The sequence below is a fragment of the Leguminivora glycinivorella genome, chromosome 1 (assembly GCF_023078275.1).
Source record: "Leguminivora glycinivorella isolate SPB_JAAS2020 chromosome 1, LegGlyc_1.1, whole genome shotgun sequence".
NCBI lineage: Eukaryota > Metazoa > Arthropoda > Insecta > Lepidoptera > Tortricidae > Leguminivora > Leguminivora glycinivorella.
This window is the reverse complement of record NC_062971.1, coordinates 35,735,815-35,749,253: the sequence shown is the minus strand read 5'-3', so window position 1 is coordinate 35,749,253 and position 13,439 is coordinate 35,735,815. Positions and strand designations below refer to the sequence as shown.

The window sequence follows — 13,439 nt, the reverse complement described above, 5'->3', positions numbered from 1 at the left end:
ATGTTGTTTTTGCCTGATTAAGTGAAAGTATACTTTAAAAATGTTTTTTTCGGTTTTCAAGTCGTAATAAAATTTATGGCATTTTTTTTTTCGGTTCATTGGACAGTAATTAATAATATTAAGATAGACTTTAAAAAAGGGTCAAGTAGCCTATTTGAAACATAATCAATAGGAAATTACCCGCTTCTAGTTTTAGAACCATCAAGCCTATATTCGTCGTTTTGGTACGTCGAGTTTTAAATGTTCTTCGGTCCCTCATTCCTGAGGATCGCGACCATATTGTATATGCAGCGTGTACATAGCGTGCGGTCGTGCGCCATGTATTGTGTATTGCGCGCTGCATGCCCATCTCATGGGCTAGGCCCTGAGCACGCTTGCCATCCATTTGCCCCACAATAATCAGCTTCTCTAGTTTTAAAATCAAAACGTACCTAAATCAATATAAAGTCTTAAGGACTTTATTTTCTGGAGAAAAAAAAAACATCTTATAAGTCTCAAATCGAGTCCCTAATGGAGACTTTGTACAGTCGCCATCAGATATATAAGAGCGCCCGAGGTACTCAAAAATATCTGAACACGCCTCTATTGCCTAGGCGTTAGAGGCGTGTTCAGATATTTTTGAGTACCTCGGGCGCTCTTATATATCTGATGGCGACTGTATCTCGAAAAAGTGATGATTTCTCAACTTTTTTAATTACAATAAAACAAAAGCATTTCTCTCTACGGCGTCATTCTAGTCTTCTTCTTCTCAATTCTAGTCGTATTCAGTTCAAAATATCGCCCGTATATTATTTTGTAGGCTACATCTTGTTAGGCATATGGATTCAGACATTGGAACTCCTACCATTAATTTTTGACATACTAAAATACCTTACTCGATACGTTTGGTAAGGTGAAAGTACTTAAGTGCTCGACGCTGAACCATATTATTAATCTGTGGCTGAACTATTATTCGACATGGGAACTTTATGTCAAAGTCATAAAAGTTTTTGAACACCGAATATTTTTCTATACTTAAATGCGTTAAACCGTGTCACTTTGACATTTACATAAGGTGTCCATGTCGAATACTAGTTCAGCATCAAGCACTAGTACAACAGTCACCGGCATAAGTATGTGATGATTTCTATACCTTGTCTTGTCACATTAATGCCTTGTTTATAATGTCGTACGAAATTGTCAAACGATTAAACTTAAGCGACAAGGTACAAAAATCATCACTTATTTATGCCGGTGACTGTACTTTCACCTTATGATTCGATATGGTACCAAAATTAAAAACTACCTAAATAAAACGAATAGCAGTGATATTTGAGTGGCGCAGTCGGTCAGCGATCAAGCTGTCACACGGCGAACCCGCAGCCGCGGCGCTGGAGCTACTGGATTTTGCGGCCTACGGTCAAAGCATTTATCAACGTTTAGATTTAACGATCAAATTTTCTAGTTTTTAAAGTCATGTCATAATTTAAGTCTAATTTAATATCTATAATGTTTGTATAAATTGTAATATGGGATGCAAAATTGCAAAACTGATTATCATACATATGCACCTATGGCGACGATGGAAAAGAATCGCTTGAAATTAATTGTAATACATGTCTGTAGGTCCCGCTTACGGCCCGCCTGATACTTAGGACCTTCCCTAGACCAAAATATTTACATATTCTAATACAAAAATAACAATAAAACGCAGTAACACCTCAAAATAATTACACTCAATCCCGATACGATCGCAGTAACCGACACAGGTGGCCACGCGACCGTATCACGCATAAACGCCGTAATCGTGATCCTGACATTCAAATGACGAGCCAATGTCACCTCCATTCCGGTATTGTGTCGTATTTGCTTATTGTTATTTATTTAATTGTCCAAATTGCGCCGGTGAGAGCAGGGTTGCCAGTCGATGAAAAAAAGCGTTTTTATTTCCCACGCTCTGTGAAAGTAGGTTATTTATTGTTTTGAAAATTGTACAAAGTGTACAAAAAGTAACAAATTTTCGCATAGATCATTTTACTTTCCAAGTAATTAGATTTACAATAATTCGCATCCCATTTTATTATTTAATTAAAACAATCCCCCTACATTATCAATATTATCATCAAGTTATACTTAGATATTATATGTCTGAATACTTTAACGTTCTTGTATCTAAAATGAAAATGAATTATAACTCGAGTGAAAAGCACTATTTCATTTTTCGTCCCATTGGTTAACAATGTGCACTGATTCAATAAAAACCCAGACAAATCCATATATTTCAAACTAATAAAAAAAAACAATCTTTCTGCTAACCCTACCGCTGCAACGGAACAAACATGTCGTTTTAATTAACTTTGGTCATTTTAATTATCGCGAATGTCCCCGAATACACGCCGGCGGATGACGCAAACATTTTAATCCTATTTCATCGAACGAATGGAATCAGGAGTAGTGATGTTGCTGTCGACGATTTTCTCGTTCCCGGGAAATGGATGTCCCGGAAAGAATATTGTTGTTTTGTTGGAGTGTTTTTACAAATTTCAAAAATATAAAATGTATAACTTGTATAAGATATGTTAATATTCATAAAGACGTTGATAGGAAATTTTAAGTAAGTAATAAAAAAACAACAAAACTGACACGCTGGTAGCTTTAAAGTTCAAACTATCATTTCCATAAGGACACGCTTAAACGTAGCATTAAAAATGCAGTTGAGTATAACTGTACTAAAAATCTGTGTATGAAATTAATCTAAAAATCTGTCTATGTGTATGAAACTGTTATAAGATTTAGGTAATTCTTATGTAATCTCAAACTATGAACTCATATCTCGGAACTAATAGAAATATAGCCGTTTTCGGAATTCCCGACTTGCGAACCATCCTGGCGCTGGCACATCACTATTACACGCGACACGTTATCGATATTTTCACGTGTAAAAAACCTTGTACAACCGAAGCTTGCAATTTACATAGGAATATGAGACGACTGTTTTGCTATTTTATCCTTTGAGTAACGTGCCTTTAGTGATACATTCAGTTAGGTATTGCCTTTTGCGAATGTGCTGCAAATTATGTAAGGTCTACAATGTTACGTTGTTTTCTTGTGTATTTTTAATTATAAATATAAATAAATATATTGGGGACACCATACACAGATCAACTTAGCCCCAAACTAAGCAAAGCTTGTACTATGGGTACTAAGCGACGATATTTATTATACATACTTAAATAGATAAATACATACTTATATACATAGAAAACATCCACTCAGGAACAAATATCTGTGCTCATCACACAAATAAATGCCCTTACCGGAATTCGAACCCGGGACCGCGGCTTAGCAGGCAGGGTCACTACCGACTGAGCCAGACCGGTCGTCAAATTATGTTTACATACTTAAGTATTTAAAAATATACAACGAAGGTTCACGAGCTTTGGTAGAGTTATTAGTGTCGCCGTAACTTAATCGATTGTATAGGTGCATCGAACCTAATATACGTAGGTCACTCGATAAATTGTGAGATGCTCGAAATTTTAAAATGGAACGCACCCATATTATATGTTTTTAAAAAGCAAATTTATTTGGAAATAGAACACAAGAAGCCAATTCGGTTCAATTTTAAAAATAAATTTGTTTCTTTTGTTTTACTACAACGGTTCCCGCGTTTTTTCTTTGAAACGATGGAGCTGACCCGCGAGCATTTGCGTGCTATGATATTTTATGATTTTAAATTTGGTTTAACCGAACAACTGAGTTTGCAACGATTACAATCAGCATTAGGAGAGTCTGCTCCATCCCAAGCAACTGTTTTTAGATGGTTTAGTGAATTCAAGAGGGGTAAAACTAACCTCGAAGATGACCACAGAAGTGGTCGCCCGCAAACAGCAGTAATTGCAGAAAACGTATGGACTACTGAAATGTTAGTGCGAGCAGACCCACGAATTTACATACACCGACATCGAGAAAATCCTAGGCGTTAGTTCGCCACAAGTTTTCCAAGCAGTGCGGGAGAGGAGACCAAAGGCTGGGCTTCGGGGAATCATGCTGCATCAAGACAACGCCTCTTCCCACACGTCCCTCAGAGCAAAGGCGTTTATTGAAGAAACTGCGATTGAAACCTTGCTTCATCCACCCTACAGCCCTGACTTGGCTCCCTGTGATTTCTTTTTATTCCCGACAGTAAAGGAAAAAATAAAAGGAAAGTTTTTTTCGAGTGCCGAAGAAGCAGTGGCTGCCTATGAAGTAGCAATTTCTGGCCTAACCGATGAAGACTGGCAAAAGTGCTTCCAATGTTGGTTTAGACGTATGGAACTTTGTATAAAAAATGACGGAGAGTATTTCGAAAAGATGTAAAATAAATAGTGTTAATATCTTCAATAGTTTTTTTGTATCTCAAAACTTTTCGAGTGACCCACGTATCTATACGGAATTACTTATAAATTATCTTTATACCATTTTATACCTATTTTTAGTTAGTCAAAGTAGACGTATGTACCAAAAGAAGAGCCGACCACATTTAAACTTCTTTATTTAATAGATAAAAAAAGTTTTGAATGATTCACGGTTATTTTCATTAGACTTATATTGACCGGGATATTATAGGCCGTGATTACCTTTTTGATTTTTGTCGAGCTCCCGATATTTCGACGCAGTTGCATGCATCATGATCACGGAAAACGGAGTCGGAGAACTGCGTCGAAATATCGGGAGCTCGACAAAAATCAAAAAGGTAATCACGGTCTATATCCCGGTCAATATAAGTCTAATAAAAAAAGTTGTTTTATTCTTTTTTGAAGCGCTGGTGGCCTAGCGGTAAGAGCATGCGGCTTTCGATCCGGAGGTCGCGGGTTCGAACCCCGGCTCGTATCAGTGAGTTTTTCGAAACTTATGTGCGAAATGTCGTTTGATATTTACCAGTCGCTTTCCGGTGAAGGAAAACATCGCGAAGAAACCGGACTAATTCCAATAATGCTAAAATAGTTACCCGAACGTTAGAAGGTCTGATGGCAGTCGCTGCCTCCACCAAATCCCATGAGCTGTGGCAAATGCCGGGATAATGCAAGGAGGATGATGTTGTTTTATTCTTTTTTCTACTCCCGTAGTGTTATTCGTCATTTACAGTGTCGTGCATAGATCTTTAAAACCCTACATAAAAGATGCCAGCCCCCGCCCAGCGCCCCGCGCGCCCACGCATACGATATAGTTCTTAAAGCATTGTTAGGAAGCCTTTAAGGGACAGCGGCGCGGGGCGCCGGGGGCTGGCGGCGGCGCGGGGGTGTGTGAGCGACAGGGTGAGTGCAGGAACAGAGGAGAGGCCGACAAGTCAAAATACATCCAGGTATTTAGCCAATTAAAAAAAAACTATAAGGGGCTTTATAGACGTGCCGACTGCAACTGGTACGGGCCCTAGACAATATTTGATTTTGGGTGCGTTTTCATACAAAAAAAAATTTTTTCGTTTTATTTTGATTTTTTTTTTAACTTTTTGTTTTTTTATAAGCGTATACGGGGTATCAAAGGGGAACGAAAATTCGATTATTTTTGCGCTACGACGCACCGTTTAGGAGATACATACATATACATACTTCAGCGGGAAATGGGGTTGCCCGCCTCAGACCTCGCTTCGCTCGGCCGTCTATATGTCTTCGGCCGGCAACCCCCTTTGTCCCGGCCTCTGTAGTAATGTACTAATATGCAACGGTGTTTAACTGAGTCAAAAAATACTCGTGACGATGACGTCTTTATTAACAATTTTCGGCTTCGCCTCAAAATGTTACTCACGCCACTCGTCTTTTTTGACCTCACTTAAACGCCAGTTGCATAAAATACTATTATAGCATTCAAATATTATACAGTCTATACAAGTACACTCAAGGACTTTAAATTGTTGAGCGATTTAGTTGTCACAATAATTTTGTTTTGTTTTAGTTAAGCTATGACTTGTCCAATATAAAATGAGCTAGAAGTAAACTTTCTGGTTGTTCCGCACATCCATTCCACTTTATTTTAAACACAGTCAAAGATGGAATCGTATCGAATGTACATTAGAATATCATAAGAAGATATCGCCGATACGTGGAATGCATCGGCGGTGATGTAGTTACTCGTATTAGTCGTATTGAACATGGCGGGCTTTGTCTCTGTACTTGTTTTCATATCTTTTGCTATTATTTTGTAGTTGCATTGAATGCTAAAATCACATATAAACGTTTAAAAATTGACGTTCTTCTAAAGGGAAAGATTTGTTTACAATTTCTAAACTTAAATTGACGTTCTTCTAAAGGGAAAGATTTGTTTACAATTTCAATTTGGGCGTACCCATAAGTACCTATTTTAGATATGGATATACTTACCATAAAACTTCTCGGGACGTCGAAATTACAAAAAAATGTTTATTTCTTCTGTAGTTTCGGGAGTCCATAGCCTATGGTGACTCATCATCCTCCTTGCGTTATCCCGGCATTTGCCGCGGCTCATGGGAGCCTGGGGTCCGCTGTGACAACTAATCCCAAGATTTGGCATAGGCACTAGTTTTATGAAAGCGACTGCCATCTGACCTTCCAACCCAAAGGGTAACCAGGCCTTATTGGAATTAGTCCGGTTTCCTCACGATGTTTTCCTTCACCGAAAAGCGACTGGCAAATATCAAATGACATTTCGCACATAAGTTCCGAAAAACTATTGGTACGAGCCGGGGTTCGAACCCGCGACCTCCGGAACGAAATCCGCACGCACTTGCCGCTAGGCTACCAGCGCTTCATATGGTGACTATGACTACTTATTATCAGCCGGGCCAAATGCTTGTATTTTTTTATTTAAAGTATTGAATTTTAATTGAAAAATGTGCATTTTTGTTTCAGTTGCCGGCGACGAAGGCAGCTGTTGGTGAGTGTCTGTCAGATAACCCTCTTCCACCAAGTAGGCTTTGGCAAGGTGCCTTTTGGCTAATTACTGAGGTAACTTGCTTTATTTCACCATTAAAAACCTTTTCAAGTGTCTGGAGTAAAAGTTGAAAGAACTTATTTAAAATGAACAGTTTTTAATAGGAGGTCGGAAACGGGCATGATTTTGGGGTAAATAAGTGCAGTTAGAATGCATTTTTGTCTGGAAATGCCGCTTGGCTCGATTGTTCCTTTCGGCAAATAAAGCTGTTTCAGCCCGGTACTCAAGAAATCCGTGAGGACCCCCCAAAACGAGGGAAAGGTCAGTTTACTTACAAATAGTGCGAAAAGGACGGCCTAGGCCTGACATTTTATAGTTTATCGTGCGACCATGCTTTCGTTTCTGATCTTAGCAATTAGGACAAGTTAGCCAGTAGGTATATATCCGCCGCATTTCAAAACGGCCGTGTCTATCATAACGGCTAGCCGTTAATGTAATACGGCTGAATATCGTCACTACTTTGAAAAAATCTCGTATCTCATGCTTCTCCTCAAAGTTAAAACGCAGTAAGTCTATATGCATTAATTTTCTTTTCATTGACAGAAGAAGATACAAGTTTTTTTTTTCAAAGTAGTGACGATATACGATCGAAAATAACTCAGGAAAACAAACTCGTGGTAATCCTTGTACCAATAGTGGCAGCCTGGCAGTAGATTTGTTCGCGTTACGTTCCATTTGGCAGAGATAAGGGCCTCATTCGCACTCAATTTGCCGCGCTTATGGGCTCGCGTGACAAATACATACCAAGTATTTTTGCAAACCGTGGATCTGGTTTACATTTGCGTTCAGTTCAGGTCCGTTGCTAGAGATGGGCATTGTGTGGCAATGCCCTACCTTAAAACCCCATAGCCCTTTTCAGAATCACCATCGCCTTTAACTACATTATGTCACAGTATTAGACTCTAGGCAGGACTTTTGGTTTTACTTGTGACGGATGTGCTAGATTATTTAGCTACAAGCGGCGATTCAGCGGCGCTGTCCCTCGATCAGAGATGCTGCTGATAGTGCTGATGCCCTTTCGCTGACAGTGCTCCGCCTGTCGACGTAGGTACCGCCACTGAAAATACATATACGGGTAACGTATATCCTTTCTGCGGCAGTAATTAATTCGGCTGTCGACGTAGTGTCAGCGAATGGGTTAAATCATCTTTAAAGATACCTAATGAAGGCCTAATGATGATGATGACACTCTACCTAGCTACCTACACGTAATTACAACTGTCCTACCTACCTTAAATTGAATTCTGGATACGTGCCTCATCGTGTTTAATTGTCAAAATTTAAACAAAAACTTCTTTACCGTGCTTATTGCAATCCTCTTTACTATACAATCTCGTTCGCTCTAATTTTAAGAGCCCGAGGGAGTTACTGGCATCCGTAAGCTACGGAGACTGCCTTTACCACTAGATGAGCTGGTATGCTGGTTTGCTACCAATGTAGTATAAAAATATTTATCATAACTCAAACAAATTATTTACATACATACATACAACAAACATACAATCACGCCTGTATCCCATGAAGGGGTAGGCAGAGCACATGAAACTACTTGTTTTAGTGCCACTCTTGGCAAATAAGGGGTTGAAAGAAAACGAAATTGTGACATTAATTATTTATTTACAAAAAAAACATGTTTTCACGGAAATCTTAATAAATATTTGATACATTACCTTATATTTTGCTAATACCGTTTGGGGATGAAAACTAAATTAGCTATGTGGAATTGTGGACAGAAACTAGCCCAATAACCCTACGTGCAGCAAGCAAGTGTTGAAATTTGAAATACGAGCTTGCACACTACGCTGTAATAGGTCCAAATCGAGTTATCAAACTCTGGCCGCGTTCCAATAGCTTGCCGAAAGTGCGAGGGAATCGGAGAAGAACCAATACACAGAAGTGGCTTCTTCAAATAGATAAGTCTTAATGGCACTTATTATTTTTTTTTTGATAAATTGTGCGAGAATACCAGAGTCTTTTAGACATTACAGTTGCAAAAGTAACTTTCTAACGATTTGCGTGTTTGTCGATGTTTCATTTGACGAACTTTCATTTAGGGCCAGTTGCATCAACCGACAAATACATCAATTTTATTCATCGTCACGCAATAGACGTCTATGGAACTTCCCATACAAAAAAAAAATAACGAACGCTTTAACTGTGACAGACGGTTTGATGCAACCGGCCCTTTAGTTAAACGTAAATAATAGTAACTGTAAAATTCTCCAAATGTATGAAATAGGTATCTTGTATAAACCATTTGATTAGATTAGATCGGTGACCCCTCTAAAATTCAACGGATTTTAGAAAATACGCGATCAAATGGAATTCACGGGATTTTAATAATCGGCTTTAAAGTTTTCGGGAATGAGATAGGTAACCGGATTAAGTACGGAAATTGGACTTAAAAGTCGTATTTTGACGTGAAACTCGAGAGAGACGCTTTTAACATCTCGTGGTAGCGGCCGCAACAAATACCAGAGCCTCTACGATGTGTTTTCGACGTTCTGAAAATCGCTCGTAAATGTGAAGACGCTTAAGACGATACAGGAGGGGTCAATTTTCCATACAAACGCTCTCGACTATTTCCTCCCTGATTTTTGAAGGTAGAGCAATGAGTTTTTTAACACAGAATATTATTATTTTTATCTGTGTCGGACCGTTTTGATTTTTTTGATATTCTTATTTTTATTCAAAATGGGCTTATTGCGAAAAAAACTTTAAAATCGAGGTTAATCAATCGTAACGAAATTTGAGAATCTGAATAACAATGAAATAATCTGTGTCGGACCGTTTAGTTTTTTTGGCTAATGGTCAACAATTTTGAATACCCCACTTTTATATATCCCACTATACCCCACTATATATATACCCCACTATAATCAATAAGGCCGTTTTTGGAAATTTTTGATCTGCTCTAGCGTCTTTAAAAATAAGAATATTTAAAAAATCAAAACGGTCCGACACAGATAAAAATAATAATAATCTGTAAGAGTAGAGGTAATCACGGTCTATATCCCGGTCAATATAAGTCTAATGAATAATAATCTGTGTTGAAAAAATCTTTGCTCTATCTTCAAAAACCAGGGAGGAAATAGTCGAGAGCGTTTGTATGGAGAATTGACCCCTCCTGTATCGTCTTAAACTAGAATTCCTAAATTGAAAGCCTCCTTTCCATTTTAGCATTACCGCTTCTGTAAGCGTCTTAAAACGCGTCGTCGTCGCTGAACACACGCCACGCGTACGCATGTTCATATTACTAACAAGCGATTTTTGGTCGACGAAAGCCGATTCGGCTTCGATATGTTTAGGAAGACCCTCAAGGGGACACTTTCCACCTTTTCCATACAATAAATATGTCATTTTTGTGTTCCGGCTCAGATGCAAAGAAAAGTGTTCTAGTGGCCGGCTTTACCTCTGCAAACTTGCACCTGCAATAGCTAGGATACCCAGCGAGAATAATTGCATTAAGCCATCGCATAATAACTCGAGTAGGAAGATAATGCTAACTGTTCTTTACGACCCACTTTGACCCCAGCACAGCATGTTCATCTCAGATAATGCATGAGATTCTACGACGGCGGGTTAGAACGTATGGCACCGTGTGTCTGGTAATCTCGAGTTGGTAAGGGTTCATACAGACGTTGGTAAGGGTTTATATAGACAAACTGCAGTCTAACTGCAACTTTTTTGGAACTTGGGAACTGTACGGTCGGTCATCAGCCCCATAGTTTTCATACATAAAAGAAACCGTTGGATTTCAGTTTTGGTCTGTATCTCAATTTATCCCGACACTCACGCAACCCTAATAGCGTAATTTCAATCAATTCGAACATTTGTTTACATAAAAACCTTCAAATTATGTTTATAGTTTTTTTGTCAGATTTGCGGACATGGAATAGCCTTCTCTATACTCTTTGACAGACCTTCTTCTGCCTGGCTCCTTCCCATTTACTTGGGGCGGCCCTTCTAATCATGCGTCGCCAGGCCGGTCGGTCCTGGGTCGTTTCTTCATGTCTTTTCTGACAACTGCCAACCGGTTATTGGAGGTCTACCTGGTCCACGAGGTGCATTAGCTAACTCCAGGACTCCTCCTATTTGACAGACTATAGATGTGTAAAATAATTTATGTAAATAAATATTCATGATTGAATCTAAATAGGTACCTACTTAAATATAGCCCTCTTATATTGCTGTGCCCTTACAGGGTGTCACATGCTATGTTCCACTCCATCCATGTTCGTATCATATTACGATGCAATAAACGTTTCTATTATATGACTTAGGGCCATCGACCACATTTGACATACCTACACATCATCGTGACGCAGCAGACGTCTATGGAACTTACCATACAATAAAATTTCACGAACGCTTCAACAGAGACGGTTTGATGCAACCGGCCCTTAGTTAATTACTTTTAACATAATAGTAAATAATAAAAAAATAAAGCTTGCCAGGATGTCGCCGTCGACGGATAAGTCTGGAAGGACATCATCATCATCACTTTTAACATACAAATCCTGAAGATACAGCCAAGTTACATTGGTTTACCTAAACGTTCAATCCGGTCGATGTAGGTACGGAACTCCGGCGCTCTAGCGGAGACGGACGCAGAACCAACTACTTAATCCGCTTTGCACGACACCGCAACTTCGATCGCTCTCTACTTTAAACTCGGCGCGAATCTTCGGCAAAAGATTAATAAGATACGTCTAAAAAAAAAACTCTTATAAATACAAAAACAAAAAAAAAGGGAACTTTCGGGATTCGAAACCCTGAAAGCTACATAATGCCGCGGATGGGGCTGCTTAGTGTCTGTACAAGTTGCTCGCAGTTTAACTACTTATTCGTCGAGATTTTAAACTGTTTTTTGTCGAAGTTTGCATTTGCACGTTTGTTTCTAAAAGTACCTCTACCATGTACTCGTAATAATATGAAGTTGATGAAGGAATAAAGGAAGAAACAACTTGTTAAGCATACATATATGAATATCTAAAGATGGATATGTACCTGTAAGCGATCATGCAGTCGCAGTAGGTACAAGATAATACGCACCTGATCTATGTCCATAAGGACCCTTGGTCTGATCCGAGTACAGTCACCGGCATAAATATGTGATGATTATTTCTATACCTTGTCACATTAACGTCTTGTTTGAAATATCATGCGAAATTGTCAAACAATTTAAAGCGATAAGGTACAGAAATCATCACTTATTTGTGCCGGTGACTGTACGTAGCCGAATGGCACAAACGCTCAAAAAACGAAACGCTCGTAGATATCTATCTCTGTCGCTCGTGCGTGTTGACGCGACAGAGCCAGACTACCTTTCGCGACTTTTCGTTTTCGTTTCGCCATTCGGCTACGGCACCAGGATACGTAGCCGTACACTTTGGTGTACTTCTGTAGAATATATCTAATAATAGTTATACTTGCATAATATGTTTAAGACTAGCAGCAGTGAGGGAAGACTTTACGTAAGCCACTTTGTCGTCGGCATTATATGCAAGATAACGCGGACCTGAGCCGACTGAGTTATGCCATGGTCTGTCCGACTTGACATTTCTAATTTAATATGCTACTCTTGAGTACCTACCTACACTTCTGCGGAACATTCGTTTAGAATAAATATACATTGTAATAAAGCCTCTACCGATTTTTTATATGTTTTTGAATATGATCCTAGATAGCGCAAACAATTTTTTTTGAGTATAAATACCTAATCGTTTGAGGGCTTTCTCCATACAATTAAGCCTCCGCCGCACATAAAGCGTTTTGATAGCGTAGCGTTAGCTGAGCGCAATGATAGCGGTGCGCCGGCGGAACGCTGGCGTTCCGCTCGCAATCCGCGCGCATTCCGCTCGCAATCCTCGCTCGTTACTTCCCGCCGGCGTGCGCTGGGCGCAATGCCAGCGTTCGTCCGGCGCACCGCTGTCGTAGCGCTCCGCTAACGCTCCGCTAACGCTCCGCTACCGCTCCGCCTACGCTATCAAAACGCGCATGTGTGGCCGAGCTTTTAATGTAGTTTTCCGTGACGTTTAAAGCTATCGAGTATCGAGAACTCGTAAGACAGTTAGTGAGTAATAAATCATGGATGTACGATTGTCATCTTGGCTAGACCCCTTTCCTGTTCAATAAGAATTGAAATAAACAATAATAATTACGGTATCGTCCGTGCCGTATCTCTGCCCCGGTTCGGAAACGCGTCGGCGAGCCGTTCCGGCGGCCAGTCATGAGTCATGACGCGACGATATCTGTCGCTGCGATATCAATTCATACTTGATTTCATTTCGCATTCAATGTCAGCAGGGGCATCATCGCGAACAAATAAATAAGTAAATGTATAAACAATACTAGCTTTTGCCCGCGGCTTCGCTCGCGTTCGAAAAGGACAAACAGTAGCCTATGTCACTCTCCATCCCTTCAGCTACCTCCACTTAAAAAATCACGTCAATTGTTAAATAAAACTAAAATTAAATAACATTAATAATAATGGAAATTTGGAAACCTAA

At 39.5% G+C, this 13,439-nt stretch overlaps 1 protein-coding gene across 4 annotated transcripts in view; it reads left to right on the top strand.

The window, feature by feature from the left end:
* LOC125238487 (protein turtle) overlaps positions 1-13,439 on the top strand; it is a 149,752-nt gene that overhangs the window by 88,035 nt on the left and 48,278 nt on the right. For all 4 annotated transcript variants that reach the window (XR_007178455.1, XR_007178458.1, XM_048145919.1 and 1 more), the window contains exon 2: positions 6,846-6,870. The gene's annotated coding sequence lies outside the window, so the exon portion shown is untranslated. The remainder of the gene's footprint in view (positions 1-6,845; positions 6,871-13,439) is intronic.